Below are 5,296 nucleotides of genomic sequence, written 5' to 3'. Positions count from 1 at the left end.
GAGTTCTATAGATGTCTGTTAGGTCTGCTTGGTGCAGAGCTGAGTTCAAGTCCTGGATATCCTTGTTAACTTTCTGTCTCATTGATCTGTCTAATGTTGACAGTGGGGTGTTAAAGTCTCCCATCATTATTGTGTGGGAGTCCAAATCTCTTTGTAGGTCTCTAAGGACTTGCTTCATGAATCTGCATGCTCCTGTATTGGATATATATATATATATATATATATATATACATATATATATATATATATATATATACATATATATATATATGTATATATATATATATATATATATATATATATATATATGATAGTTAGCTCTTCTTTTTGAATTGATCCTCTTACCATTATGTAATGGCCTTGTCTCTTTTTATCTTTGTTGGTTTAAAGTCTGTTTTATCATAGACTAGGATTGCAAGCCCTGCCTTTTTTTGTTTTCCATTTACTTGGTAAATCTTCCTCCATCCCTTTATTTTGAGCCTACGTGTGTCTCTGCACATCAGATGGGTCTCCTCAATACAGCACACTGATGGGTCTTGACTCTTTATCCAATTTGCCAGTCTGTGTCTTTTAATTGGAGCATTTAGCTCATTTACATTTAAGGTTAATATTGTTATGTGTGAATCTTATCCTGTCATTATGATGTTAGCTGGTTATTTTGCTCATTATTTGATGCAGTTTCTTCCTAGCATTGATGGTCTTTACAATTTGGCATGTTTTTGCAGTGTCTGGTACCAGTTGTTCCTTTCCATGTTTAGTGCTTCCTTCAGGCGCTCTTTTAGGGCAGGCCTGGTGGTGACAAAATCTCTCAGCATTTGTTTGTCTGTAAAGGATTTTATTTCTCCTTCACTTATGAAGCTTAGTTTGGCTGGATATGAAATTCTGGGTTGAAAATTCTTTGCTTTAAGAATGTTGAATATTGGCCCCTACTCTCTTCTGGCTTGTAGAGTTTCAGCCGAGAGATCCACTGTTAGTCTGATGGGCTTCCCTTTGTGGATAACCCGACTTTTCTCTCTGGCTGCCCTTAACATTTTTTCCTTCATTTCCACTTTGGTGAATCTGACAATTATGTGTCTTGGAGTTGTTCTTCTCGAGGAGTATCTTTCTGGCATTCTCTGTATTTCCTGAATTTGAATGTTGGCCTGCCTTGCTAGGTTGCGGAAGTTCTCCTGGATAATATCCTGCAGAGTGTTTTCCAACTTGATTCCATTCTCCCCGTCATTTTCAGGTACACCAATCAGATGTAGATTTGGTTTTTTCACATAGTCCCATATTTCCTGGAGGCTTTGTTCATTTTACTTTTTTTTTCTCTAAACTTCTCTTCTCGCTTCATTTCATTCATTTGATCTTCAATCACTGATACCCTTTCTTCCAGTTGATCGATTCGGCTATTGAAGCTTGTGCATGCATCACGTAGTTCTCGTGCCATAGTTTTCAGCTCCATCAGGACATTTAAAGACTTCTCTACACTGGTTATTCTAGTTAGCCATTCATCTAATCTTTTTTCAAGGTTTTCAGCTTCTTTGTGATGGGTTCGAACTTCCTCCTTTAGCTCGGAGAAGTTTGATCGTCTGAAGCCTTCTCTCAACTTGTCAAAGTCATTCTCCATCCAGCTCTGTTCCTTTGCTGGTGAGGAGCTGCGTTCATTTGGAGGGGGAGAGGCGCTTTGATTTTTTAAATTTTCAGCTTTTCTACTCTGTTTTTTCCCCGTCTTTGTGGTTTTATCTACTTTTGGTCTTCGATGATGGTGACATACAGATGGAGTTTTGGTGTGGATGTCCTTTCTGTTTGTTAGTTTTCCTTCTAACAGTCAGGAACCTCAGCTGCAGGTCTGTTGGAGTTTGCTGGAGGTCCACTCCAGATCCCGTTTGCCTGGGTATCAGCAGCGGAGGCTGCAGAACAGTGGATATTGATGAACAGCAAATGTTGCTGCCTGATCATTCCTCTGGAAGCTTCGCCTCAGAGGGATACCTGGCCATGTGAGGTGTCAGTCTGCCCATATTGGGGGGGTGCCTCCCAGTTAGGCTACTCAGGAGTCAGGGACCCACTTGAGGAGTCAGTCTGTCAGTTCTCAGATCTCAAACTCCATGCTGGGAGAACCACTACTCTCTTCAAAGCTGTCAGACAGGGACATTTAAGTCTGCAGAGGTTTCTGCTGCCTTTTGCTCGGCAATCCTTTGCCCCCAGAGGTGGAGTCTACAGAGGCAGGCAGGCAGGCCTCCTTGAGCTGTGGTGGGCTCCACCCAGTTTGAGCTTCCCAGCTGCTTTGTTTACCTACTCAAGCCTCAGCAATGGTGGGCGCCCCTCCCCCAGCCTCACTGCCACCTTGCAGTTCAATCTCAGACTGCTGTGCTAGCAATGAGCCAGGCTCCATGGGCGTGGGACCCTCTGAGCCAGGTGCAGGATATAATCTCCTGGTGTGCCGTTTTCCAAGACCACTGGAAAAGTGCAGTATTAGGGTGGGAGTGACCCGATTTTCCAGGTGCCATCTGTCACAGCTTCCCTTGGCTAAGAAAGGGAATTCCCTGACCCCCTTGCACTTCCTGGGTGAGGCAATGCCTCGCCCTGCTTCGGCTCACGCTCGGTGCACTGCACCCACTGTCCTGCACCTGCTGTCTGACAAGCCCCAGTGAGATGAACCCGGTACCTCAGTTGGAAATGCAGAAATCACCCGCCTTCTGCGTCGCTCACACTGGGAGCTATAGACTGGAGCTGTTCCTATTCGGCCATCTTGGACTAAATCGATGTCATTTTCATTTTATACACACGGAAACAGGCTCAGAGAGGTTAGGTGTCTTGTCCAAGGTCACACAGCTATTAAGTGTCAGAGTTGGGCTTTGAACCCAGAGGACATCGAGCCTGCTCATTCTAATATCTGAACTTATATCATGGTATATGCAATGACTGAGGGCTTGCATAGGGGTTTCAAGATTTGCTTTTCTTTTGGCTGTAATTGACATCATTAATATAATTGTGTGACTTTCACTTCATAGCTTGCTGCTCTTTATGATTTCTTTATGTAGCCTTTTATCTCTCAGGGTCATGTTTATTTGTTTATAAAAATTGTGGTAAAATATAACAAAATTTACTATTTTAACCATCTTTAACTGTACAGTTCAGTGACATTAAGTACATTCACATTGTTGTTCAGCCCTCATCACTATCCATCTCCAGAATTTTTTTTAACCAGCCCCTGAAAAAAATATGAAATGCTTCATGAATTTTCGTGTCCTCTTTGCACAGGGGCCATGATAATCTCTCAGTCTCATTCCAATTTTGGTATATGTGCTGCAAAGCAATGGGGCCTTGTGTTTAAGTCAGTGGTTTTCTATTATTATTATTATTATTATACTTTAAATTTTAGGGTACATGTGCACAATGTGCAGGTTTGTTACATATGTATACATGTGCCACGTGATTTTCTAACTCTTGGCTCCCCTCCCCGTTCTCTAGCTTTCCGTCTGTGATCTGCTGCCTTCAGCTCAGTAATGAATTGGAGTGTCCCAGTCATACCTGTGCCTTCTCAGGATCGTGAGGGAGAGGAAGGAGAAAAAGGCATGATTCTTCATCAAGTGGCCTGGCTTGGATCTTATCTCTGCTTTCTGCCCCACCAACAACCCAGGAATCAGAGCAAGGAGACAGGAGAAGGTTCACAAAGTCCCTAATTGAAATCTGAATCATTTTGGAGTTTCTTATCCCTTCAAAGGGTGAGTTAGGAACTGTGATTTGCTCCACACTGGAGCCATCAAGATGAGACTTGGGGCTGGGCATGGTGGCTCATACCCATAATCTCAGCACTTTAGGAGGCAAAGGTGGGAGGATCACTTGAGGTTAGGAATTTGAGACTAGCCTGGCCAACATAGTGAAACCCCAACTCTACTAAAAAAGTACAAAAATTAGCTAAGCGTGGTGGTGGCACCCCTGTAGTCCCAACTACTCGAGAGGCTGAGGCAGAGAATCGCTTGAACCCAGGAGGCAGAGGCTACAGTGAGCCTAGATCACGCCACTGCACTCCAGCCTGGGCAAGAGAGACTCAGTCTCAGATAAAACAAAGCAAAACAAAAGATGAGACTTGGAGAGCTCCCGCATGCCAGGGCCAGGAGGAGAGATGGGAGTCACCAAGTCTTGCCTTGTCCCCTGGGTTCACAGGGGAGGCCACCATGGGTCCAGTCAGGGTTGCAGCTTGGGCCCTGGTAGGAGCTGGAGAACCAGGTAGGATTCCTGACTCTCATCCAGGTCCCTCTACCTTAACATCTACCGACAAATCTCACCCTGCCCAATATTGTCCTATTTCCTCTTACATATACCTAAAAGCCTTTCTCTCCCTAACAAATGCCTCAAGCACTGTCAGCACTTCCCAACAGAGCCCCTTGATCCCATGGGTCCTTCAGATCCAGTGCTAGGGGATTAATAAAAACCTTTAAAAAAAAAAGTAGGCAGCTGTTGCGGTTGCTCTGCTTTGCCATCCAGCTCCCCAGCAGAACAGCAGGTCCTGTGCCCCAAGCTGCTGGGAATGTTGGCTAACAGCCCTCAACTGCCGGCCCGCTCTGGAATTGCCCTCACCTGCAGACAGCCACCCCTCCTGGGGTTATGCCCCCTTCCCAGGACAGCCTGATCTCACGACAGGAAGGGCCATCCTAGCTCCAAGCTCTCTATGGAGCTGCAGAGGCCAGCATGAATGCACTGCAGCCCAGCTCCTCCCTCTGAACAATTTGGCTTACTTTCCTTCCCCACAGGTGCTAACCCTAGTAGCTCCCCTAATAAATCTCTGGCGCATTAATCTCCCCATCAGAAACTGCTCTTTAGGAAGCCAACCTACAACAGCTCCAAAATAAAAAAGAACAATTAAGAGGCTCTAGTGAATAAATGTTTAATGGAATGTTTACAGATGCCACATTATGTGAACTCCATTAATTGTTAAATTTAGTATTCATCAACATTTAAAATGTCATTACCTCTAATCACCATCTGCAGGTTAGAATTTCTCAGTTCATGTAAATTCCAGCCCACATGTAATAGACGCTGACAAATAATAGCGAATTGTAAATTAAATGCAGCACTTACAGTTAAATAATTTCAAAAGTAAAGTTACTAGGGCTGGGTGCAGGGGCTCATACCTGTAATCCCAACACTTTGGGAGGCCAGTAAACAGAAGGACTGCTTGAAGCCAATTCAAAACAAGGCTGGGCAAAAAAGCAAGACCTCAGCCCTCACCCTCCACAAAACATTTCAAAAAATTAGCTGGGTGTGGTAGCACATGCCTGTAGTCCTAGCTACTTGGGAGGCTGAGGTGGGA

The 5,296-nt window shown here is 44.4% G+C and overlaps 1 pseudogene; it reads right to left on the bottom strand.

Annotated features, from left to right (window-relative positions):
• Nucleotides 1–3,198: 3,198 nt before the first annotated feature.
• Nucleotides 3,199–3,299, bottom strand: LOC129485516 (uncharacterized; annotated as a pseudogene).
• Between the last annotated feature and the right edge of the window lie 1,997 nt (nt 3,300–5,296).

This window comes from Symphalangus syndactylus, chromosome 6, assembly GCF_028878055.3.
Source record: "Symphalangus syndactylus isolate Jambi chromosome 6, NHGRI_mSymSyn1-v2.1_pri, whole genome shotgun sequence".
In the NCBI taxonomy this organism is placed as follows: Eukaryota; Metazoa; Chordata; class Mammalia; order Primates; family Hylobatidae; genus Symphalangus; species Symphalangus syndactylus.
The sequence above is the reverse complement of the archived record's forward strand: the minus strand, read 5'-3'. Positions and strand labels throughout refer to the sequence as shown.